At 39.8% G+C, this 27,929-nt stretch overlaps 1 protein-coding gene and 1 long non-coding RNA gene across 3 annotated transcripts in view; one reads left to right on the top strand and one right to left on the bottom strand.

The window, feature by feature from the left end:
- The window catches only part of rxraa (retinoid X receptor, alpha a), a 258,853-nt gene that overhangs the window by 97,868 nt on the left and 133,056 nt on the right, over positions 1-27,929 (bottom strand). The gene's annotated exons all lie outside the window — the stretch shown is intronic.
- LOC118819960 lies at positions 4,786-12,325 on the top strand. Of its 2 annotated transcripts, XR_005008214.1 has the most exons (5): positions 4,786-4,899; positions 6,861-6,947; positions 10,405-10,489; positions 11,603-11,730; positions 11,949-12,325. It is a non-coding gene; the product is annotated as an uncharacterized LOC118819960 (long non-coding RNA). The 2 variants fall into 2 exon arrangements; XR_005008215.1 differs by lacking the exon at positions 10,405-10,489.

The following is a 27,929-nucleotide window of genomic DNA, read 5'->3' as shown; positions in this document are numbered from 1 at the left end:
CACCCATAACCTCAATTACAGACCTCCACTCAGACTCATAAAGCAGCAAAACAAGATCAACTCCTGCTCCAAATTCCAGTAAAGCCTTCGCAGGAATACACACACACACACACACACACACAAACACAAGAGCTGAGCCAACGGGCAGTAAGAAAAACACACATTCCAGGCCCACACGCACTCTCTAAAGATAATAACACCTTGATTTAGAAAATTCTGGCTGTTCAGAAAAAAGGGGATACTTGAACACACGCACGGTTTCATCAGTGGGGTTATGGCACTTCAGGTGAAAAGAACATGAAGGATTTAAGCTTGAAAGGCTGCTAGTTAATTACATGGAACATGAGTTATCCTTAAACAGGAGCAGTAAGCTATCTGCTGTGGTGCATGTTAAACAGTTGAGAAAAAAAGGCAGAGAAAGGCTCAGTCACACACACACAGGCTTGTTTTAATAATAATATTTAATAAAGTCAGGACCTGAGGCCAAACATATGTACTATATATCACTGCCGTCGGAAGAAAACCTTGTATTTCCATTTTTGTTGTTTTTGACATAGTTTGAAAATGCCTGTTGTTCTTTACATTGTGCATAAATTTGAAATGGCCCAAAATGACTTGGAAAGAAGTCTGGTTCCATTGACTTACATTAAACGTAAAGTAGGTTTTTTCCTTCTCCTGTAAAGTTATCATTTTGGAGATGTGAGGTTTTCTTCCGACAACAGCGATATTTAAGTACCTATCTGTAATAATTTCATAATGCAAATATGTGCCATACTTATTATACAGATGTAAGACAGGTACATATATAAGTACCTATATATAATGTCCCATATGTATTATATATACTGTCGCTGATGGAAGAAAACAACACATCTCCATGTTTCTTGTTTTTTAATCCTACTTTGTCATGTAGTTATTTTGGCCATAAGAGATTTTGTTATGACAGTAATGATATGTATGTTTCAAATTATATTTATTGTTTCGAAATATATTTCCCATATATATATATATATATATATATATATATATATATGTGTGTGTGTGTGTGTTTTCTGTTACACTTTAAATTTGTGCTTCACTTCATATTTTGGGAAAAAAAAGCTACATTTTCTGCTTCTCACAATACAAGTAATCCCAAATACACATTCAGTGATCTGAAAACTGAACAGTGCAAAATGGCCATTTTCACTGGAAATTGAACAAAGAAACATTGATCCCTGACTTTTGTATGGTACTTTATGTATATGTGCCATGTGTGTTATGTATATAAGTACCTATATGCAACAATAACGTCCCATATATATTAAATACATGCAAGGACCTGTATGTCATGGAACTTTTTAAAAACTACCCCTACATTTAATCTCTGGTTTTATTCTTTGAGTTTTGTAAAATAAAACTTAAAAAGCACTTTACAAAGTCAAGGGCATTCTGTTAGTTCTTTTAGGATAGGTTGGCCATGTTTTCTCTGTTTTTCCTACAAAGCCAGGACATTTTTGTCCTGAAAGTGTACGAAAACAAACACACACACACACATGCACACACACTTTTAATGATCACAAAAGGGCCGAGTGTACGCTGCAGTCTCACAGACAGGCCTTAGGAGGGATTAAGACTCTAGCCTTTATCAGTGCGTTCCCACAAACCCCTGTAGAATATCTGTGCCTCCCTCCCACCTCTTCCCTCCTGTCCTCCTTCACCCCCTTCCTCTTTTTCTCCTCCTCTTCTGCCTCAGAGGGTCTGAGGTTAAGAAGGGAGAAGAAGAGACAAATGAACAACCAGATAGACATAAAGACACAGACAGGATGGTCATAGTTACTCATCACACAGGGATAAGCATACAATATATGCCCTCACACTGTGTGACCGGAGCATGGTGAGAGAGGTCAGGGATCATGACCCCCAGCAGCCCCTGAGCTGCTGCTTCGGAACAGTTAAGAGGCCAAAGTGCTGAGTCATGCAGCCAGCAACAGTGGCAATGACAGGGGGCCAAACACTGACAGCCCAAAGAGGGAAGACTCCTCGCCAACCACCTAATCCAGCCTGCTGATTATCCACACCACTGAACTCCCACAGGAGTTAGGCACATACTGTTCAGACACACATGCTCTCTCGCTTTTACCCTCTGTTCAGCACACTGCAAATTACACAAATACATAGCATGGCTGCCATAAGGAAACATCATATCTCAAACAATGACTTTACAAGGCAAAGAAATAACATTCTTACATTAACATCTGTTAACGTAACTTAAAAATAAACTTGAAAGGTTTTCTTTCAAATTATCTGTTGGTCTATTTGTCATGAAATGTTCACACAGCATAAAGGGCAGCTGGCATTTTCAAATAAAACTAAAAACAGTTATGAGGTTTTCTTCTGACAGCGATGACAGGCATGTTCCCTATTACTCCGTCCCCTACGATCTGTTTTTACAGACTGAGACACGGTCAATTTTTTTTCATTAAAAAATGGTGATACTTTATTTGATGGATTACCTGCCTGAACAAAAAATAATAATAATTTGTTGCTCTACACAGGCCTGTCAGTGTTCCCGGAGCTTTACAAATCATTTTTAATTGACAGTCCCACAAAGCGTAAAGACTGATTCACAGAATAGGAAACAAATGTGGTATCATGAACGTGGGAACTCAACCCCTGTGGGATTTTTACTACTTTTTATTAAAAGCATACATTCTCCACAGTATTTGACAGAAGTCCAATGAATATATCCATTTATTTACTTATTTTTTATTTACCAATCGATGATAGTTACATTGGATTTTATGCTTTAAAAACACTATAAAGGTGAAGAAAAACAGCTCTAAACACTTTGAAAGTTTGTGAAGGCCAAAAACAAGTTTTTCTTGCTGTTGCTTCAAAAGAACTAATACTAAAGCTGACAGTAGAAATTGTTAGAGTAATGTTAGATGCTGAGGAGGACTCACTGGCTTTTACACACAGTCTTTAAGCAAACTTTAATGAAACAATACAAAGAATGGCATGTGTATGAGTGCATTAATATTTGTCTTTACCCGCAATGTTTTTAATTAGAAATGTGATTTTATCAAGCTAACTTTCAGCTAATTGTTAGCTAAGCTTGGAAAGGCTAACGAGTTAGCCAACTGATCTTTATATTTTTCTGTAATGTTATTTATCAACAGACATCATAGACAACATTAAAATAAATGCAGAACTCAGAAGAAGTTTACCTTACCTTAGAGTCAGCATAATTCTGTTTATCACGGCTAAAAACTGCTTCAGGAAAAAAATTAAAACAGATCTTTTTAACCATTTTTATATCCTGATAATTCAGACTAATTTGCTGCTGCTGCCGTTCTCACTGCAGGTTTGTTTTTAAGAGCAGGTTTGTTTTTTCACCTTTACTTGATGGTCAATTGTAGAGAATCTTAAATGCTTCATATTCAGTAATGCTTTTGTGTTGCCACTAATTGAGTAATGATACCTTTGGCCTACAGTTTAATTTGAATCTTAATACTGGGTTCATGTTTTTGATATTTTGAACAAAATTTGAAAATAAAAAACATGAAATTGAAAAAAAAAATGCTTTAACTGTATCCATGTTTTTACACAGCTTACTAACAAATGTACTGATGTGGGTTGTTGACTGGTTATGAATGTTTGCAACCTTTGATGATTAATCATGACTATTCTCCATGATGCACTGTCACATTTTTGTATCGCAATATCACAATGGTCCGTTGCATTGCTACACCCGTCGTTGCCACATGATCGGCCATATATTTGACTGGTCTGCAGTTGTTGTTCTTTCCCGGTTAGTGAAAAGTGCTTTACAAACATAATGCAATGTATCACATGGACATGACGATTTCTAACAATAACCACTCCTGCATTGCAAGCTCCTGAGAGTAAACTTCAAAATGCCATTCCAGAATAGAATCAATAACACTCAACTTGCATGCGCTTGATATAAACATTTAATAAATCATCTCGGGACACACCCCTGTCACTGCAAGTGGGATGACTGACAGCTTAATCAGAGTGGTCCCTATCCTCACCCGACCTTTGATCTCTGGCTACGGCCTACAGAGAGCAGAGCCTGACCCACCACCAGTAAAACACAACTCCTTTCTCAAGCAAAACTTGAATATTTCAATCACACATACTAAGAGTGCTAACAATGAATGGAAGCCAATAGCAATTAGCGTGACATCATTTTCATAATTCTGTTGGATATTGGCTTTCATTCTTTATTCACACTTTTAGCAATACTGACTGACCCATTCGTTTAATAAACAACACACCCACCAGGCGTAACGAACTTACAGCCTTGAAAGTGAGAGAAAAAGCTAGCATTTCTCTGCCAGAGCATAGAATGGAAGTGAATCCGCACCCACGTGTCCCTGTTACTCCACAGCTCAATGTATGTTCAACCAATCAGTTGCACAATGATGCAAGATAAATGGGAATTACCCATGAGGCAAAGGTTAATGTCTTTCAAGCTAATCTGCACTCATTCCATCCACAAAAAGAGGCAGATCAAAAGCCTGCCGCTCCTCTATTGACTTAGTTGTCCAGAGCAACAGTGCGCCTTGAAGGAGACATTTGATCTGTAAAGCTCTGCCTGCTCTATACAGCGTCGGAGAAATAAGACTCGGAATTCACTCACGTTGTCACAGCCAAGAATTTAAATCTCTCTCTTGCTTTTTCTCTCTCTCTGTCATATAATGAGCCCTGTCAATGTGCAACAAGACGCACAATTGTGACATCTGTTAAGCAGAGGAGCCCAGACGGATTAAAGCGTCAATTACTACAAAGTCTTGACAAAAGACAGTACTCCTATTGTAACACAGAGGAAGGAGGAAGAACTTGGAGAGTGCATTTGCTCTGTATCCACCGTGGTGCATTCGTGGAGACGAGGTACGTTTAGGCCTGTCATGATCGCTACATTTGAGCTGACGATTAACTGCCACATAAATAATTGCGATTCACAATGTACTTGTCTCCTTTGATCAATATATGCAACCACTAAGGTACAAGCTTAAAGTAGCCACATTGGCTGATTAGCTATTTTGCTTCCTAGCTGTCATTTTTCACAAATCCGTGATCACATCATTTCCACTAACAAGTTAACTGTACTATCAGCACTATTGATGCTAGATTGGCATAAGAAATCATGTGACCCCACAAGCTAAAGGGAACTCCCTACTTCCACGGTTCTGTTATGCAAAGTGAAAACAGACACAGGCACTCAACCAGGGGTCGGATTGGTAACCGAACTGTGCTGTACTATACTGCCTGGTGGAAAAATGCATTAGTAAGCTAACTAGTTTTTTTTTCGCTAGCTTTGTGTCCCCAGCACCCATGTGTCCCCACAGCGGGGGGAACTTGTTAGCGATAAAGTTAGCGTTAACAAAGCCCATCCATTTAGGGGAAAGACATGATTGGTCAATTTTACTGTCATTTGAAATTGGTCTCTCACTGAATTACTATTGCTTGACCCTCTGTAAATTTATAGCTGGACCACCAATCACCACCATTCTTTCCAGTAACAGCAGAGATGGCAATTCTGATAGGGAGACAAAGGGGCTTCTTTATTTAACCCTTCACATTCCAATACAAATTGGATTTATTTGCTTAGATTTGTATTTGTTTAGATATTGATTGTCAAAATATGATCTGATAAAATTAGAACTGCTCAATTTTAAAGTATTATTTTTAGAATATCTTAAGCCCTCTCTGAGGGTGTAGAGGGCCATAACGGTTCCCCTCTGGTAAAACCCAACGGATGACAGACAGAGCTTGAGCTCAAATAAACAAACATTACTCACCGCTGCCCTCTAAAGGTGTCATAGCACCAAGTCAGAAGTTTTCACAAGACCCAATGTATATAAAATAAACTTCCTGCTTTCTTTTATTGACCTGTATTTGCCTCAACCCAACTAATGAAACACATTCAGATCGTTGAGATACAAACACGTTTGTGAAAGTTAACAACTGTGGTAAGTAACTGCAGGTGGTTTATATACGTACGGTCAGCAGATTATGTAAAAATTGTGACAGGGCTCGGTTCACCTGCAGAAGCATCTCTGCTGAAACGGCTAGAGATGCACCAATCAAACCTCCTGACACTGATTTTGACATTTAACTAGGGCTAAAAGATAAATAGTTTTTCTATTGAATTCACAATTTTAAAAAGCACAATTTATTACACACTTCTATAACTTCAGAATAACGCAGTCAGTTTGCATTGAAGTCCCAGTAGTTACTGAGTAATAAGGCTTAGTATGCAATAAGCCTGGGAATTTAAGGGATTAATTCAATAACATGGATCTTGTAACCTGCCTTTAGATGAGTCAGACCAACCAAATGTGATAAGCTTCAAGCCAAAAAAAGTGGCTTTGCTGGTGTTATTAACCAAAAAACAGGCCCTGAGTTCGCAATATAGAAGATCAATGCAATTTAAATCATAATGACAATATTGGCAAGAAAAAACGCAATTAGATTTTTTTTTTCCAATTGTTCAGCCCTAATTTCAACTGAGCACTGAGCAGTGACCCGATACCAGCGCTCTGTTTGGGCACTTAAGTTTCAGAGTAGCCAGGCCTAGTAACATAAATACACAGTACAGGCTAATGTACTGCACGGCATTAGCTTTTCAGCACTGAGCAATTTTTTAAACGATAATATACTAGCACTGTTACAGTTTTATCTGTGCCTTCTGTGATTGTGCATCTATGGGCATAAATACATTTCTATACATTAATATATTTCTAAGTCTCTTTGTGTGTGTGCGTGTGAAAAACATGTGAGCGTGTGTGTGTATTCAAGTAGGTGGGAGTGTTTCCTTTGACTTCTCGGGCTCTTCCTTTCTCTCGCAGCGCAAACAGGAAGCGTGAAGCCCCTCTCTTCCTGAAGAGAGGCGCAGTGGGACACACACTCCAGGAGTGAGGAATCAAAAACAGCAAGTGCGGAAATTTACAAATAAACATGCACTCATTGTAGAGGAATCTCACACTTTCACTCACACATATTCAAACACATCTGAAGTAAGTGTGGCTGATATATCAAAAATAACTTCACAATGCCTGAAGACCTTCACAATACACTATATTAGGGATGCACTGATGGGGGAATTACGGGCCGATATCTGATTTTTTTCACACACATAACTGCTGATGTCGATGCCAATACATACCAAAAATGCAACATTTATTTTTAAAGGGTTAAAAATGCAGGAAAATAAATAACATTTATGATGTTTTGTACAGTTTTCCAGCATTACCTAAGCACTCTGCTCAAGTCCAGTAAATATGTCAAAAAACATCAGATTAAAATATCGTTCAAATCTTAACTTATAGCGAGTATCCACTGATCCTGATATGATTCTGATGTCATTGTGCATGTTTATCACAATGTTTATATTCCTGAGGTTGCACACAAGTTGGAATGGACAAAAATCACAAGCAAACCAGCAGTGCCACATTTAAAAAAAGGCTATGAAAACTTGCATGCGATATACCATCACCTCATCACGCCCCCTAGCCATCACCAATTCACAACAGTATTGTAGGGGACATGTGGTGGCAGGCGAGCACAACAAACTAGTAAAAATGAAGAAATAAAAATAACGGTATAATGGACTGATATTCAATCAGCTTGTTATTTCGCAGTTTACACACTTACTTTACACTGGTTGTTTTTGCTTACAAGCTCTCTATAATTGAACAGTTTCAGTCTCTGTAGATCCATTTGTAGCAATTTTTGGATGTAATGATTTTTTTTAAAAGAGACAAAAATTTTCTTTCTCTAATACAGGTGGTATTAATCATAATACATCACAATGTGTTTACATGCACCTAATAATCCGATAACTTTTAAGTCAGACAGTAATCGGATTTCTGCTTTACAACCAGCCAATAAACTCACAGAAGAATATGTGACGTAAAAGTAGCGTAAAACTCAAACTTAATACTGTGGGTTTTTTTAAAAACATTGCGCCACTTTACCTGAAAATATGAACATACATCATCTAGAAGATAAAGAGACATTTAACGGCTTCATTTTGTCAAGGATGTAGTCAGTTTCAGCGTCGCTCAAGAAGTGTTTTCTTCCATCTCGTGGCAATGCTGCTTGCTTGTTTCGGGTACTGTTGTCTGTTTCACACATGTGCAGACTGACAAATCCGAAAGAAATCAGAGTAAGAGTTTACATACTGAGCTACAATCCAACTCTCTTAATCGGCTTTCTTAATCGAATTTATAGACCTTACTCTGATCTAAGAAATTATACTGTTTACACGGCCATTTGAACAATCAGATAACTGCAGAAATCGATTAAGTTCGGATTACTTGCATGTAAACACACTGACTGATATTTCTTGCATGTGTGAAGCCCTCTCCTAACAATGAATATCATGAAAAAAGGAAAAGTCCTGAAACTGGGAACGAAATCTATCCATGTGTCAAAGTTTTAGAAAATTTGTTTGGGATGGGATACACTCTTTTTTTTCAGGACACTTTTGGACAAGTGGGGGAAAAAAATTACAACCCTGGCAATTATACACTCAGAAAAGTACACTGTGACAAAATTTATCACAGTAATGATAACATATTGTCATATTACCCGCCCCTACGGTGAAGTAAAAGATTAAAATGATAAAAGGGATTATAAAATACAGCCAATCTCTCTCTCTCGCTCTCTCTCACTCAAAGATTGAAGGAGTGTGTGGAATTCACACTCTAATGCGGCTGTTTAACTCCTCACACTCAACTCGAGATTATTATTTAGTAGCAGCTGATAGAAACAATGAACAGACAGTAGCAGAAAAACTGAAAAACACACATTAGTGAGGTGTAGACACTTTCCTGCCTCTATTACACAAACCCCTGCTGCCTTACGGGAGGTGCAACGATATAACAGCACTCCAGATACAGAGACTCCAGCCAGAGGCTTCAAATCTCCTGTGTGTGATTATGTGCTGTTTCCACCAAACGAGCCGCTGAGTGAGGAAGAGACACGGAATTCAATTCAATGTTCCTTTGACTCTGTGTACTTTCTCTTCTGAAGAACCAAACAAAACAGGGTAGGGAGGGTCACTATGTTGAAAGTAGCCACGTTCCAACAGACTGTGTACTTAAAACCAGTGATTCCACACGATGTTCTCACCAAAACAGCCTGTCAGTAAATATCCCCCCAGTAAGGTGACAGAGGTTTGTGACAGAGCATTCTATACTTAGATACCAGTTTATTTACCATGTGCCTAGACTGGCCATTGTATCAGAAACGACCACTCTATAGGTGCACTTTTTGTAAACACTATTACACACTGTAGCCCGTCTGTTGCTGCACGATTTGTCAGCCCCCCTCTATCCCGTCCATCATTGGAAAAGGAACATCATAGACCAGATATAAACATCCCAGCAACACTGCTGTGCCTGAGAAACAATGCAACACCCACTCACATGCCACCATAATGCTGGTATCACTACTGTACTAGAAATGGTCCACCCAAATATTTTCTCATCAGTGGTAGGGATGAGCATTTTTAGTCAAATTTAATATTCAAATTCATACAGCATTTTTCAGAAAACATTCGAACAATACCCTGACAAGCCAAAAAAACAATAAAACAGTACAGGACTTTTAAAGGGCCCATATCCTAAATTTTATTCCCCACCTGATGCCCACTTATAACATCTTTGTGGGTTTATGGATCAAAAACAGCCGTAATTCATTTTTACATGACCATTTAGAATCAAACAGGCTGTTTTTGTTACTGTGACTGATATACGTGAAATGACCACTGTTCTGACTGGATGTTGTACCTCATTCAAAAAGCTGTATGTGCTGAAATACTCTTCATAATTTCAGCATGAATGGGGGGGGGGACTAAACTGCTGTAGGCTACATAGGTGAATATATGTAAATGTGCTGGTTTTCGTGACGTCACAGAAACAAAATTCGTTTTTTTTGCAGTGTAATTTCCATATATGGACTGTAATTGAAGAGTGACCTGTAGGTTTTGAGACTTTAGCAGTGTTTACATATTACATTAAACTGTTTTATTTAATTTTATTTTTCTTTTATTTAAAAAAAAAGTGTTCCATGATTTGGGCCCTTTAAGGCTACAGTAGGGTTGGGCAATATGACAATATGTATTATTATCATGATAAATTATGTCACAGAACATCAGAATAGGCTTTTCTGAACATATCGTGGATATTGTCCATACTTATCAGTACTTATTTCATTATAAAGACAGCAAAATTAATCTAATTCAACTGGATTCAGTGCAATATAGTATTTTTTTCTTTTTTTCTCTGTTACAACTGATCAGATGTCTGAAAAAAATAAATATTGTCACATATTGTGCATCATGAAAATTTCATGATATTATATTTTTTCCATATCGCCCACCACTAGGCTACAGGCTACCACGCAGCAGACGTCATCAGAGACAGTGATTCCACTTAGCATCATACTGTTACTGTACTACATATCTGAAACCGTGGGTACAATTAATTTCTTCAATGTTTTACATACTGCGCTACACTAAATCCAATTGATTAATGACTAATTACGCTCCGTTTGTAAGAAAAACATGTACTTGGTCAGTGCTCTTTAAGTCCTGATGAGATTCAGGATATGCTCAAGCACACTATTTATCATAACACAATTCATGTTGATGCTAAACACTAAAATGCTAAAATATCATCATATTGCCCATCTCTAAATGAGTTAAATTCACTACATGATAATGAACGTTTTATACCTCTAAATCTATACTAGTAAATTGTAGAGTGAGCTTGAATTTGTTGTTTGTTAGCACTTCTTATGTACTATAGCTGTGCTTTGTACTAACTGCTACTAGACTGTAAAGACCCTCTGGTACCTCAATGTATTCAGCATAGAGAGCATTCATTTACTTCTATGACATACAATTAGCTAAGAGTATGTAATCTGGTTTTACGTTCCTTTGTAAAGAAGTCATGGCTTACACAAGCCTCATTCTAGCACACTGCCATGTCATCCCTCCAGTAAATCCAGAAAAAAGAAAGTGTACTAACACCCTGTAGTTGCCAGAGAAACACAGAGCTCAGGAAACACATTTTAGAAACAAGTAAAATATGTTTTCGGCTCAAGGTTTCGGTGAATACATGCAAACACACAATGAACTGACAATGAGTTTTATGCATTCCCTCAATAATCACACTACTTCCTCAGACATGGTCAATTCAAGGACTTCCTCAGTCACGGTCATATCTATTCCGCTACGTTTCACTCAATCTTTCAGCATTTCATCATCGTGTCAAGATTGGGGCGGTTAAAAATTTCAATCCCACCTGAGCTGAGACCTGAAGGCAGCAGACAATCTGTAATCTCCAAGGCAGGAAGGAAAAAAGACAGCAGGCGAAGGTTTTACTGACCCTGGCAAATGCAGAAAGTGGTGTAATACAGTTCCCCACCCAGACGCAGGATGTCACTTTCGACCTGAACGACCTTCAGCTGCTGCAGATGGATGGCTGAAGCCGGCCTGCCTCGGTCTGTCTGAGATTGCTCTCTGATTGTGTGGTGTGTATCTTTGACATGAGGAGTGCATTCGTGTTTATGTGTGTTGCAGTGACTGATCACCGGTCATGTCTATCAGAGCAGACTGTACAGAATTCCACACGTGGGGTGGTTATTGATCTACAGGGGAGGCAGAATGGCCTACCAGGGGCTGGATTCCATCCTGACGGCCACTATCAGGTAGTGATGAATGAAACATTTTTAGCTGATAAAACTTTTTGTGCGATTGCAAAAACTGTAGTTCTGTCAAAAGTCAGAGAACAGATTTCATTTATTTCGTTTCCAGTCCAAACAGCCATTGAGTACAAGTTATGCTTTTCAGCCTCAACAATGAAATAATATCAAATAATATCATATTTTTGATTATTTACTGTGTCCACTCTTTGCCTTTATTACAGCTTCCATTCTTTTCCATCAAATTGCCTTGTTTGGGATAGGCTCCAGCACCCCCCACAGCACAGTAGGACAACTAGGACAGCTTAGATGATGAGTGAGTGAGTGAGTGAGTGAGTGGTCTCTTTTGCACATTGCTGTATTATAATTTTGTTTTTCATGATGCTTTTGAATTAAAATGAATGAAAAACTACAATGTAATGAATAAAAACAGTTTTTTATTGAAAAGTAAGTCCTTTCAACAGGACTCCAAGTTACAGAGGACTACAAGAAGGAACTACTTTTAACTGAGATTTCTAATCCTCATTTCTATTGAATAAAATTTGTTTTTTTAAAAAGCCAAAACCTGAAAAAAAAATTTAAGGGTCAAAATTTTTAGCATGTTTTCTGCTTTGGTCAAATATACATCAATTCAAGCAGTCCATAATAGGATGACCACTGACCAGATAAACAAATGAAAGTGCAACACCCCCTAACGTTCCTCTTCTAAACAATATCTGGTCAGTAGTAGTCCTATGGTAAAATCTGTCCATTGATAAAAAGGATAGAGGCTGGCTGATAAATCGACCAGCAATACAGTCAGTCAGACTAATTATGCTACCTGAAAAAATGACCAATGTGTATATTTACAGTAGAAATGGTGGAAACTTTTGGTCAAAAATTTCTGCCTTTTTACTCTTTGGGCAAAAAACAAGGCTCATTTCAGAGCCTTCAGTTTTCAGCCACAAATTTTAGGTGGCATAACTTTCAGTGTATGATTCTTATCAGATAGGCACCTCTGTTTTTATAATTGAGCTGGAGTGTGTGTGTGTGTGTGTGTGTGTGAGAGAGAGATAGAGAGAGAGAGACAGAGAGAGAGAGATATAGGAGTGTAAGGTGGTGGTGTCGGGTGAAGCATCGCTATAAAAAGCGAGGACCGTCCGACTTTGTTGTGTAATCATGCAGCGGTCCCACATGTGTCCAGAGAAGATCACAATACACCAGGACAGATGGCCAGGGAGGTGTTAAATAAACAGCATTATCGTCCTGGGTTACAGGCAGCTGCTGAGGCCGCCGTTTCTGACACGAGTGGCCCTATAAAAGCAGGAGCGAGAGGAACACGGTTAATCTGACCAGGCTTGCAGGAGAATATTCATCAGCGCTGTGGGCCACCAGAGCACAGGCACAGTGCACAATGAGGACAAAACACCAGCAGCCTGGTTTCTGCCTACTGCAATCAGCGGGCAGGTAAACACTCAAAACACCGGCCCACACAGCTGGACTGTCCACTATCGAGATTGAGGAAATGCAGGCATACATAAACACACCACATGGACTAGAGAAGAGCTGCACAGCAAAATGGAAAGCGTTATGTACGGCCTTTACAATGCTGTCGTTTAGCCTTTAACCAGACATCTTTACTTGAAGATCGTCAGCGGATAAATAGAAGGACAAAATGTTCTGAGAGAGTGGATGAGTTTCGTAAGCCTTTAGTATGGAGCTCCGCTACAGTCACGTACACACCGTTAACTCTTTCCTGGGAGAGCCTTTAGGCACTGCACTCACTGCAGAGGCAGAAGAGGAAGGGGGAGAGGAAAAGAGTCAAAGAGAGAGACTGGGGCTGTGTCTCAGATCCAGTCCTTCTGTACTGCGTGTTAAAACTGGTAAATGCAACAGGACGAAGTGAACCGCTGATACTCAGACGATACCAGAACTACTGAAATTCAATTTTATGGTACAGACTAAATTACTTACAATTACAAATGAACTGCAATACTACCTAGTATGTCCATTCCATATCAGAAAATTCCATATCATTCAATATCAAATTTAAATGCCAAAGTACTTTATCTAATCAGCACCTGTGAGCCAATAAGCAAGGAAGAACATTTTCTCGGCTAGCTTCTAGGAATGTTAATGAATTAAACGTTAACCGACAAATACATAAATGTTTGACAAATATATTTGGTTAAAAAGTGAATTTAATTTCCAATAAACAATCAATGTTATAGGCAGGTTTTCATCCAACTTGAGGACTGTTTCTGAATCATACACAAGAGTGCAACTTGTAGCCCTACTTAGTGATGCATAACTTTGGGTTTTCTGGAGCCAGCTCAGACTCTTGACTCTTGCCATTATAAAGGGATATATCAGAGAAGGTCATATGAAAAATATCACTAAAACGGCACATCTTGACATCTTACAAACATTGCTAGGTTACATCCTTCTCTCTTCTATCCTGTTGCTAAAACCTTTATTCATGCATTTATTACATCCAGGATTGACTACTGCAATGCTGTTCTTCATGGGCTTCTTGCCTGTAGTCTGAAGAAGTTGTATTATATCCAGAACTCAGCTGCTGGGGTTCTTATACACACCAGAACTTGGGAACACATAACTCCCACTCTCAAATGCTTATATAAAACACTAGGTTCTATGGTTTGCACCTCCGTACCTTTCTGCTGTTATTTATATGTATTCATGCTCTCACACCCACCTGAATTCTGTGCCACCCTACAAGTTACACACATTTCTATAGACGTCTGGGCTTTTATTTGGCAGAGGCAAAACTCTTATCACTGTACATCTCTGTGCTTGTGCCTCTCTCCCTTCATTTAAAAGCTGAAACCTCATCCAGATTGCTTTTACTCATACTTAGTCCCTGACCTATTATTTTGTGATGACATAGATGTAAATTGCTTTTTAGCTCTACCTAATAATTTATTTCTGTGTCTTTAATGTTCTTTTCTTTTATCATTTTTTAATCTATTTCCTGGATTTTAATCTTCTTTGTACAGTGTCCTTGGGTATCTTGAAATACACTTCCTCTTATCCATCCTTAATATAGGTTACAGCACAATCCCAACTAGGATATTTGGCCAAATAACAGTGCTAAGCTAGAATACAATTAACTCTATTTTTACACATCACACTGTTTCTGTCGGGCATTAACCTATAGCCTACTGGCTAGCCTAGGTAGTTAGTTCCATGACAAAAAGCTTGAAAGCTGCTAACTACCAACTTTATACTGATTATTGTTTAAATTATAAACGTTAACTTCAAGCGAGCCCAGAGTGAGGCAACCACTGCTACACTGCTCAAATTTAGTGTTCAATTCGAGACACTATGCTCCAGGCACTAGGTCAGGGATCGGCAACATGTGCCCTGTGGCTCTTTTACTGCCCTGTTGTGGCTCCACAGCAGAATTAGATATTTAGGTAAAAATAAAACAAAAAAGCTTTTTTAAAATAAATGGTCTTAAGAGCTGGAGTTTTATGTATAACTGCTTATGCAGACTGCTGGTCACGTAGCAATGCAGACAACAATCTTGCCTAGCTAGAAGCTAACGAAAAGGCAAAGAGAAAGAATTAAGAGGAACATTGATCATTTTGGAGATGCATGGAATTGGAGACGAATTAATTGCATTTATAATCACTCCAGCTGGTTTCCTGATACATTTAATCTGCAACAAAAAACTGTCAAACACCGAAACGTTGCAAAGCTGAAGTCAGCTTCTCGCTTGCCTGTTTCTTGTTTGAATTTTCCCGTTCCACCTTAAATAGTGCAACAGTTAGCTACATGGCTAGCTACATTCTGGCATGCCAGGCACCATTTAAGGTGGAATGAGAAAATTCAAACAAGAAGTTGGTGAATGAGAAGCTGACTTCAGCTTTGTAAAAAGTCAAACATTGAGAGACATTTTACTATTCACATTAACTGCTCTACTTTTGCTGAAAAGTTTCCTGCTGGAGATGCAAGAAAAGCAGCTATAGCAGAGCAAAGTAAGTCTGGGTTTTTGTTTATATTGTATTTTAGCCTATACTAGGTCCCTGGCACATACTGAGACATATTTACGGCCAAGATGGTGAAACATTACTTCAATAAAAGGGACATGAAATGCGGCTCTCAAGGTGGTTTGATTTTTGTTGAAACTTGACAAAATGGCTCTCGTTAACATTTGGGTTGCCGACCCCTGCACTATATAGTAAAACACATAATGTGAGAAAAGAGTGCATAGCATACAATGTAAGAAGTGTAGAGTACAGTGCCTGAATTGAGAAGCAGGGTGGATTTCAACTGGTCTGGCCACTGCAGTTGATATCTGAGGCTGTCTCTGAAGAGTCGACATCCAGGGAACTGTGCCATATGGCACCATATGGGTTACGAACGTTAAAATCATGCTGCATCTCAACAGCCAATTACAGCAGCAGAAGACTGCATGGAAAACACTTATTCAAATACACAAGAAAGTCTGTGAAGTTCTAATAATAAAAAAAAAAATAAATGAAAACAGACTCTATTTCAAGCAGTTGCAAAGTAGCAGAATCAGATGGCCCCTCTGAGGGCCATTTTGGAGCCAGAGAAGGTTTGACTTTCTTACGTCCTCGTGTGCTTTTGGCTCTCAGTCTGTCCCGCCGTCTCTTCCTCACTCGCCTTCTAGTCTCATATGCACATCATTACTGGGCCACGTCAGTCAATTAGCTCAGTGTCATTGGCTGCAATGGACGTGAGGACAGGATGCCCCTGTGGCGTCGATTTCAGCCCATCAAACGCGGCCTGCCCAATTTCTTCTCTTATACACAGCGGATATCAGCCGAATAAGTCTGTGCGGTTTGTGTTTGTGTATATATTAAAGGTCAGCGTTCTGCAAGAGCTCCTCTGGAAGTGCCCTGAGTGTTAGCGGATGGATGGATGGATGGATGGATGGATGGCAGGAAATGAAAGGAGAAGGACACTTTATAAAAAAAAAAGTGACTAAACACTTTCTGCACTAGAACAAGGCTTTCAAAGACCCACACGGCTGTGAAGGTCCAGCAGAGACACTGTCCTCTGAAGCGGCATCTGAGTTTGGACCTTTTCTTCCTCTCTCCGGCCCCAGTAGTGTTCCTCTGAACAGCAGCACGCGCAAACAAGACATTTCCATTAGCCGCTAACCCCCCTCCACCAACCCAAATCCTTGAAGGAGAACCTGCTAACACTTCATACTCAGCATGTTCACGTCCCGCATGCCTTGCTCCACATTAGCACACTCAGTTTGCCCTGTTGCTGGGCTAGAAGAACGTGTGACATTGCAAGGTCAGTAACTCTGGCTTCAAAACTTCTCCACCAAACCCTCCTCCTCCTGACTCCCACTGAGCCACCCGTGCCTCCAGAGGCTCGGGACAGGGTGGTGAGCCGTTGGTGGGTCCAGCTCGGGCAGCAGGTGCTCCAGCGCTGACCTTCCACTTCATGAGATCGGCTCCAGTGACATTCGGATCAAACGCTCCCTTGGCCCGCCTCTCCGCTCCCTCTCCCCGCTACCGAGCCAGCTATAATGCCAAGCATGTCCAATCAGTTTAGCGTCAAAATACCGACAGCACCCCTCCCGCACTCTCCCTCTTTCTCTCCTTTTCCTCCTCAAAGCAGCAGAACTGCAGGTTTAGGATGGCCTTCGTGTCCCCAGAGCTGTGGCCGAAGCAAACTGACCACACAGTGGCCCACTAAAGTTTTTTTTTTTTACAAAAGGCACAACCTCAATGTCGTCCACATCAGGGCTTTTTGTCGTTCATTGATATTGTAACAATAATAATAGTCTATAGTCTATTTGTTCAATCTAACGAGGTATTCTGAATGTTTGTAGAGACCCAATTATTTGCTGTATTTGCCATTTCAGACATAATTTGCATAACTAAATTTTTACTAAATTGTATTAATTTTATTTAATCATTTAGCAGACACTCATCCATTTCTCTCTGATACCTTGAATAGTGTTGATAAAATTTCTTCATTAGAGATGCACAATTTAGACATAATATTGCAATGACAATATTAAAAGTAAACAACAAATTATGATGGCAATATGAACAGTTAACGATAAATTCTAATTTAATAATTCTGAGAATAATCATCACTGTCCATACGTATGCACTATAAAAACTGCACAGCACTTTGCTCTGCTCATTTGCATTTGCACACTGCATGATGCAACAGCTCTGCATGCAGGAGAACATTAATCGCGCAGCCCTTTTCTCCAATGTAACTGTCTTTATGTTGCTAACCAGGTTTTCCAGACAATGTTACAGCTCTGCCTTGGGCCTCTCAATGACACCACACGTACAGGGTCAAGGGTCAAGATTTTGATTCCATAATTAGTTTTTATTTAAAATATTAACTAAATATTTGTCAGTTTTTAAAAATTGACCAGATCCTACATGCATGACAGACATATGTGAGGACCACTGCTCTAAAGGACGGTTTTATTTTCGGACCATTGCTGCTGCACCTTGCATGCTCCCCTTAACAAACAGCCAAGACGGATGGCGGGATCAGCAAACGGACATGGATGTGGGCAGCAAGAGGATGTACAGTACTGTGCAAAGAGGTTTGGTTCACTGTACGGATTTTAAAGTTCCATCAGCAGCACTGCTGATCTCATTTAATAAAGGATTGATTACATAAATTGGATGTATAACCACAAATATTGGATGATAACCTCAAATAATACTGGGCTTCCTTGAGGGGAGGTTGGGAAATGGTTAAATGAACACACTGACATAATTAATATTAATTTGTTTTACTGTTGGTGTTTTTACTGTTTGTCTGATGCACCTACAATCCAGATAAATAGCTTTGTAAATATAATTTTCTCAGATGCCTAACACTTTTGCACAGTACTGTATGTGTGATATAGTGCCAGTTCACACTGAAGCAGGTAGGCAGCATTGTGTTACTATACATTTATTTGGCTTAAAGAGCACATACAGTTAAACAGAGTGGGAGGGATGATGATCTTAAACTGCATCAGAAATGCAAGCTGTAATCTGGTAACATGCATTCCAAAGGGTTTAAACTCTGCACAATCCCAGCAATCTGTATGTAAAATGGTCAGCAACCCAAACATTACAGCTCTCTGCCCTCAGACATAAAAATCAGTATTTAAAGAAGTTCAACTCGGAGCTTCAAGTGTAGAAGTCAGCGTGCAGTGCGAGAGGGCTCTGTGTGTGTCGTAAACTGGAGCATCCTGTTGTCTCTGGCAGGAGAGACCTCATGCATACTGGACTCAAATGACTTCAGCTCAGGATTCAGTCCAAACAACACTCTGAGTCCCTCATCCATTTCAAACACACACACACACACACACACGCACGCATACATGCATGCCCACGTATACACATGCATTACAATGATTTTTCAAGGGTGGTAATGTGGTCAGTGCTGTTTTTAGCCACAAATAGGAGAGCAGGACCTCCAGGCACAGCTGCTGATCAGAGCTGTATGTGTGCACTGGTGTGGAAGAAAACAAAAATCAATGAAAAAAACAAAACTTTCACAAACTGGCCTGGTCTTTAAACTGGACATGTGGCATCACTGAACTTCTGATGACCATATAATCCAAAAAAGCATTCTCTCAAATTAACAACACTAAAAAATAAAATAAAATATATTTTTTAAATCTGTATTTTTTTCAATCATTATGCTTGTTTTATTGAAACTCTGCAAGTATTGTACTGTATTGTAGTTCTACTCTTATCTCAGTGTTAGATTGTTGCCGCAAACAAAACGGATCACTTTATAGAGGGGAAAATATAGGCCGATATTCTGCATTTTTCCTGTATTGTATTTTTCTCTTGAGGGTTGCTTATAACATTTGTGTGGTTTTATGTAACAAAAATGACCACAATTAATTTTTACATGACTGTTTTCCAACCTTTTCCTTCACTCCTTAAAGTTAAAGAGGTTGTTTTTGTTACTGTTTTTGAGCTCTGTTGGGATTGGCTGCCCTGTATTAAAAAAGCCTCACTGAAACAGCACTGAAACACTCCTTAGAACTTCAATATGAATGGGCGGAGCCAAACTGCTGTAAGCTGAATAGGCAGATGTTTGTAAATGAGCTGATTCCTGTGAAATCATAAAAACAACTCAAGACAGGCTGTTTTTGCAGCTTAGTTTCCCCATATTGACTATGGGCTGGAAAATGAACAGTATTTTTTTGAACAAACTGAGGGAGATTCAATGATGTGGGCCTTTTAACTTTAATGTAACATACTGTAATGAGATTTCCTTGGACTGTTTCTATTGGAATGGGAATGATTCTAAAACTTGAGTCATACAAACGATATCCTGCCTTTGTGATTTCTCTCTGTGGCGTTTGTCAGTGTGTTTCAGAGCAGGTTAATGCTCATTACTGCAGAGGCTTTGAATAAAAGCCAATGGAAACAGACTTTGATACGTCCTAATTTGCAAGTATTTTGCATTATTCACAGATGAGGAGCTGGTAACTCAGATAGCAGATGGCAGGACCTCACAAAGTAACAGAAACATGCAAACATCAGTGAATATTCATAAAAAAAATCCTCACATTTATACTAGAAAAAGAACCTTGAAACATCTATTCTAAATAGTAGGAGTCCTTGAGAACAGCAAAAGGCACTTTTACTTCATCATTTTTATACAATGACACATTTAGTGAGATATATAGAGATAGAGAGAGAGAAAGAGAGAGAGAGAGGAAGAGAATGATAGAGATAGAGATAGGGAATAAGTAAAATAGAGAGCGAGATAAAAAGTGAAAAGGAAAGAACGACAAAGAGAAGGAGAGAAGGTGAGAAAGAGCAAGAGAGCAACAGTGACAATACAGAGAGAGAGGGACTTACAGAGAGCAAGAGGGAGAAAATGAGAAAGAGTAAGAGAAAGAAAGTTACAAGGAGAGAAAGAGAGAGAGAGAACAAAATGACATTTAAAGAGTGAGAGGAAAATCTAGAGAGAAAGGTCAAGTGAAAGAGAAAAAAAACGAGAAAGAGCAAAAGAAAGAGAGTGAGAAGGAGAGTGCAGGACAAGGAGAGAAAGAGAAAAAAAACCAAAGAGAGAAAGAAATGAGTGAGATAGAGGAGGAGAGTGAGAAAAAGAGTGAGGGAGGGAATGAGAGGGAGAGAGAGGGAGAGAGAGGGAGAGAGAGAGAGAGAGAGAACTGTAGAATTACAGATGGCACTGCTCTCTCTGGCTGGTTTATGCAGCAGGCCATTGTGTTGGTGGAATGGTGTGGCGAGATTAAAAGCTCAGTGAGTTATCAAATGCTTTAGTCTCTCTCTCAACACCAGCTCCCTCACCAAACCACCACGGACAGCTCTGTCACACTCCGCCACTGCCATCCTCCCCCTCCATTCTCTGGCTTTTTTCTCCTATTTGTCTCTCTCTCTCTTTCAGTTTGTTCCCAGTGTTTCTGCTGTATATATTTTGCAGTGGCAGTAATTTTGCAGCGGTTGACTTCAGGATTTTATGAAATGTCATAAAGTTGCAATTACAAAACTCTGCAATGGGCTTTTCATTTGAAATGATGAATATAGGAAGTGGAGACACATGGTGGCACCTCCTATGTCTATGCACCTGATGAGAGGGAGGTAGAAATAAGAAAGGGGAGTGAAACACTAGAGGAAACACTGTGTTCCCTTTATCTCAGGCCCAGGCTCTCTGCCCTTTCTGGCAGTGACTCCTCTAACTGGCACACTTTATCACAGGGGGGAATCCCTGGAGTGGACAGGGGGGGAATAGCTACACGCACCCAGACACGCACCTAGATGTGCCCTGTTGTGTACATCAAGCGTTGCCAACCTTTTAACAGCACAGACTTATCCAGTTGCTGGTGGTGTGGCGATGATCATGATTAGCCTATATAGCCTATATAGTGTTAGCCGGCAAAAAACAAAGTGAAACAAAACTTTGAGTGAGCTGCTGTGCTGGTTGCCAGTATAAAAGGCTACATCAAAAAATATCTAAGAGTTTTCATACATCATTTTGTACTGGCTGCATTTTGGAGAAACACTACACCATTAGAAATAAAGGTTCTGTGCAGGTACATTTTTTGTTCATCAAGGTACAAACAATGTAAATGTTCCCTCAAAGGTACAACAGTGGTTTTAAGGTCCAATTGTGAATCTTAAAAAAAGTTTTTCCCCAGTAAATGTGCATATTTGTACTTTTTCACAACCTAATTTTTTAAAACAGAAGAGTAAAATAAAAGCCTGAGTCGAGACGGGGTGTGTGGAGTCAACACAACTTAGAAAATATAATTTCAGTGGATTATGGTACAGTTATGTTCCCTGACTAAAGGTACTGAGATGTACCCTTGAGGGGACCACCCCAGTGACAAGAGCTGTACTGCCCCAGAGATAGTTTAGTATCTTTTTTCTGAGAGTTAATGCTACGGGAGGCTAAATCAGCAGACTTTTCCTACACGGGTAGATATTTGGTGATTTGGTGATTCTACTGTAGATCTTTACAGATTTACAGATCATCTCATCACAAACCCTGCATTTTCACAAAAGTAACTTTATAAGGGAAGGAAACAAATTCTTAACTTTTAATAAAAGTTAATATAGTTTTAATAATTAATTTAATAATAAGTCATTTTGGCGCATTTCTATTGCTCCATTAATCGTGAAAATTTCACACAATACATTTACAGCATTTAGCAGACACTCACAGAGTTTATGTAAAAATAATAATAATAGTAATAATAAAACACATCACAACAAGAGGATTAAATGAGTGGGCTTTGGCTTTATTCCCGAATATTTACACGTGATACTGTTTTCCTCCAATTAGTTTCCCGATTAATATGTGGAATATTTACAAATCAACAAATTAAACATTCCTATTTGTTTAAAAACATTTCAAAAAACAAGGTGTGGACACACACAAACACCCTCACAAACACAATGGTAGCAGCTATTACTGTATGTACAGCCACTACCATGTCACCTGACACAGCCGAATGAGCAAAGGTTGCACACCACATGAATCATTTAAGGTCATTTTACATGAGGACGTTCTGACCTTATGTACCACTCTGAAAACACTTCCTAACTAGAATCCATCCATGTGGTCATAGCATATCCACTCTGCTTCCCCTGCCTGGGGCCACTCAAATAAAAATCAAGCAAACACATAAATCCTGACCTCTAAATGCCAACACAAAGTTAACAAAAACTAACTTTATTTGGATATGTGAGGATCTGGGTTGAAGTGCAGTGGGCTATGAAGCGTAATGTGAGGTCAGCGTTTACATATATGTGTCCCATATGTTTTATATATGTAAGCCTATACTTAATAATGTCACATATGTATTATATACAGTACTGTGCAGTCAGAAAACCACTCATTTACTTTCCAGACAAAATGGTCTAGTACAGGTCATTAAGCTTTCAGTGTCAGAAAAAGCAGAAAACATATATTAAACAAAAAATTACACAGAAGTCTCATAAACTGAATCTACTATATATTTTTTTCAGTATTTAGTGTGTTCACACTTTGGTTTTATTACAGCTTCCATTCATTTCTGGAGATTTGCTTTCAGTTTTTGATATATTTCGTATTTTTCCACACCTCCAAAGTTCAGTCTTAGAAGTTGGTTGCATTTTTCTGCTTCCCATGATGTTGCGGTCTGGGATGGGCAGTCCACCAGCAGTTTTTGGTTTGATTTACAAATGTTCTTCTTTTTTCTCCTGTTTTTTCACTTCTTTTCCTTTGACTTTCCCCTTTCTATTGCAAATGAGATATCTTATATCTAATCTCTTCAGAAATAAAAACGGCTAACTTGTACTTAATAGCCATTTTGACTGGACATGAATTAAATCATTGGTGGTCTCTGACTTTTGCACAGTACTTTATATGTAAATATCCATATGTAATAATAATATGGCCCATATGTGTAAGTTTGCATACACAATAAGAATTTTCTAAGCCCACCCTAAATGTAACCCTAACTTTACCCTCAGTAACCAAAAAGAAATTGTTCAAACCTTTTAGTTAAAAACATGCAGGTTTTGTAAAGAGCTCTTTACATGGTAAGCACTACTTTTGTTGCTCTTAACACTGCAGGTTAATCTTGTTTTTCTCTGGTTCTCATATTGAAAATGTACGAATATGAGTACACATTTAAACTTACACATAAAATGTTCTGTTTCTTGAATTTCGTTTTTCACACCAGGTCCACTTATGATATTTGATGGTTTTATTAATCAAAAAACTGTCCTTATTCATTTTTACATGACAATTTTCCAACTTCTCTTTAGACCTTCAAAATAAACAGGCTCTTTTTTACCATGTGCTTAAAACTGGTAGATGTAAATAAGCTCTATCTGCCTTGTTTAGAAAGCAGTCCAAGCTGAAACACTCCTTATAACTTCAGCATAAATGAGCAGAGCTCAAAGTTGCAATTTGTATGCTTTATAGTTTAAAACATTCCAAAATTAACTAAAATTATGAGCATATTTTGAAGAAATAACAACTTCAACATCAAGTCAAAGACATCTATGTATTGTGTTGCAAAGATATCTACTGAAGTTAGCATGCTAACCAGCTAGCCCCAGCCCATCCTGTCTCATACCACTTTATACCTCAACAACAGGTGATAGTGAGTCACTATTGTTTGGCAGCATCCAGTAAATGCAACAATGGTTGCAGCTCTTGGCGAGTAACCATTACCATCACCGCCGCCCACTCCTGGCAAGAAACCACATTCAGCAGAAAAGAAAAGAAGTGATATGAATAGAATCAAAATGAGAGTTAACACTGGCGTTGCTTTCCACCACCAAAGACAGCTCTTGAAGAGAAAACTGATGAAGTTTGATGCTGAACTCTCAACGCTTCTTCTAGACTGGTAAGTAAACAGCTGCTAATGCTAACACTGGCTATTTAGCAACAGCAAGGAGTGAAGAGGTAGGAGGAGGGACTGTGCATTCTCCAAAAAAGCAAGGATAAACAGTTTTTCCATGACAGTTTTCCCTTTAAGTTGGCCTGTAATACAGGCCTTAATCTAAATGGCAGCATACTCTATAAATGCACACTCAGACCAAAAGAACACTCCACACAGAACTGCCTGCATTTAGAAAAATGATAAATCACATATGACTTTCCTATCATTTCTATTTCAGAGGCACATGTATGACATGAAAGCAAGCTGCTTCCAATTAGGTGGCAGATTTTTACAAGGATTGCCGTCCATTTCAAAGGCTCTCGCTAATCACAAAGAGCTGCGGCTCTTCAGCATTGCTCCCAGTGTTTGGGACGTGTCCACAGGGGGACTGGTATTGAGACTACCTCAGATGAGATCACCGCTCTCCTTGCCTACCTTCACTGTTGTGGACAGATGTATGGAATGCACTAATCAGCACAGACACCGGAGGCAGCTGAGGGTGAGCTTTTCAGCGTATTACCAAATAGCTGATGAAAATGAACTTCAAAATCCAATTAGCTCAGACTCCTTTGGTGGCCATGACCCCAGAAATGACAGACTGCAGACCTCTGGCTTGAGAAGAGGACATAAACTAAAGGCAGGCATGTACTGTAATGTATTCGGGGAGGGAAAAAAAAAACATAAAGACATAACAAATGGCCACTGAATGGTTGCTCCTTCCACTGGGCTTGCCTTTGAAGAGCAGCTTAAATAAATAAGAGTATTAAAATAGCTGGAGTGCGGGACGATGATGAATCGGAGTAAGGGAGGAGAGGCCCAGGCCCTGTAATCGACTTGCTGGCGTTCGCGAGGCCCCTTTGACCGGCCGGCCAACAGGAAGCTGTGAGGGAGTGTGCGGACAGCGGCCAGGGCCAATTAAAACGGGGGAGCGTGGAACATGTCGTAGCTAACGAGCTCCCTTCCCTTGACCTTTGGCCTCTCAGAGACCCCCGCTCCAGGAAACATAAGGAGCCAACGGCCGCTACCGCAGCCCCCCCTGAGTGTCCCTCCACCACATGACCACAAGGTCTACAAACACATGCCTGGCTCTCTGGAGCTCAACCACATGGTGTTTTTTATTGCAGGCCTAGGACTCTGCTATGCTAGCAACTCCAAACAATGAGTAAAAATACGCCCAAGCTTATGGAGTTGACTCCATTTCCCTGTAATTTATGGGGTTAATTCAGGCCGCCTTGCAGTAACGGCCCTACGAAAGTTCTCTCCAAGCACTCTGTAGGATAAATAAGCTCTAAATTAATTGGCAGAATTTATGAAGCCGTGAGATGATTATTCAGAGGCACAGGGGCCCAAGCACCACTATTAAGTTAGGCAGGCATTTGGCTTTGGGCATAACTACCGCTTATTTAAGCAAAGCGATGTCAATAAAGAGTGATTAATTGAAGGCAAACGGCACACCTGGAGCAAGAGATGAGTGAGCTTGGCTGGCCAGAGATCCAGACACAGAGCCAGCACTGCCGCTGTGGGTTTGGACCGTCCAAGGCTTGCTGTTCCAGGCCCAATAGCCTGCTCTAATGAAACAACAAAGACAAAGCCAGCAATCGTTTCTCCCCCGCCCAGTACAGAATTGGTCCTGTCATTTGGGCTCTCCAAACATGGACCATATGTGAGTTCAGCGCTGGCAATCAGAACCCATTATGGAGCAGGCGGCTGAGTTCATCAGGAAAAAATTAGCCAGCCGCTCAGCTGCGCTCTCTCATTGGCCGGTCACATGGAGCGCTCCGTTTGAGGGCACCCCAGACATTCCTGTGGATAATCTTTTCCATTCCTCCGCTCGGCGCGGTGAGAAGAGCCCGAATCGCAGGACAAGGCCTGCATTGTGAGGGCCTTCAAAAAGCCCTGTTTTTCATGCGCTCCCTCTCGCTCACTTCATACAACACTTTTCCAAAAAAACTTTTTTTTTTCTCCCCCTCTCCTCCCCACTCATCTCTCATTCGTAGTCTTTAGAAAAAGGAATAACAAAAATGATTGCCTTTGAAATGATCTGGGGAGACGGGAGCCTGGGGATGCTGCATTTCTCACGGTCTCTTTCCAGCGAGGCTTAGTTTTTTTCGCGAGAAAATCCAAAACAATATAAAACCACTGCGGCCACATCAGTGAGTGCAGGGAAGTTCAGGAGATCAGCTGCAGATCACTCGCCCCCACAGGCAGCCTCAGCCTGCCCACAACCGCTACGGCCTCCTGCAGCCAACGAGCGGACGGCCTCTCGCTCTGGATGCGGCCAAGAAGATTTACAGCAACACATTCCCTAATTAGAAACATGGCTATTACTCCTTCTATAAACGTGCGACTCCAGCTAGGCTCGCTCACACAACGCCGCAGTGTTTCCAGTCACCATCTCCCCACAACAAACCGGCCCGCGCCATGCAGCGCTTTTAAGGCCACTTTTCCACATGGGCCTTTCCTTTAGTGGGTTGTGGAAAAGACAATAAAAAGGCAGAACTAATTTTTGGGAAAACTCGCCGGCTTCCCAAAACACTCAAAGAGCACTTCCATTCACTCTGCGAAACCTAGGAGGCATAAACACTAAGTTTCTAACAGTAAGAACAGAATTACTACTGGAGAGCAAATGGCTTAGAATAATTCAACAAAGTCAAACAAGCCTTCAGAAAAAGCCTGTAAAAGCAGCCTACCGCTCCATGAGCTCCATAAAGCATGCTGGCTGGCTCTAATTGCTACGGAAACGCACTAAGAGCTGGGACAGTAAAAATGCAGCCAATCAATCATGCTGGCTCTGATGGCTCCACAAAGAAGGGCAGCGAAGCACATGTGCCTCCGAGACATTGTTCCAACACGCCTGCCTTACAGGTATTTGTAAAACAGACAAGACGAGATAGCGTCGCTGAAACAGGACAAATGCCTATGAAAGGTTTAAAGAGTACATTTCTTAGGTTATTATTTGGACTGTCAAACAATTAAAATAATGAATAATAACTAATTGTGATGGATTGCATTTAAGCGCATTTGACTCAACAAGAAGCTTGTGCCCAAGTCAATTTTGGTATACATGCAAATTACATTTAATCAACAGTTACTGTTTATTTGCTGAATTTAACATATTAAAAAAAATAAATAAAATGTGGTCTGTGGAAAAGTTATGGCACATTTTGCTTAATTCAGTAAACACAACAGAAACTTTGCACTAAAAGTTGCAGAAAAATGTCATATTTAAGCTCGTTCCCTGTAGAGGGGCGGAAATTCATTTTCACTTCCAAAACATATAACTTGACGAGCCTTCTGCACGACTACAGCTCATCAGAATGTACTTATAACTTTC

The sequence above is a fragment of the Colossoma macropomum genome, unplaced genomic scaffold (assembly GCF_904425465.1).
Source record: "Colossoma macropomum unplaced genomic scaffold, Colossoma_macropomum, whole genome shotgun sequence".
In the NCBI taxonomy this organism is placed as follows: domain Eukaryota; kingdom Metazoa; phylum Chordata; class Actinopteri; order Characiformes; family Serrasalmidae; genus Colossoma; species Colossoma macropomum.
The sequence above is the reverse complement of the archived record's forward strand: the minus strand, read 5'-3'. Positions and strand labels throughout refer to the sequence as shown.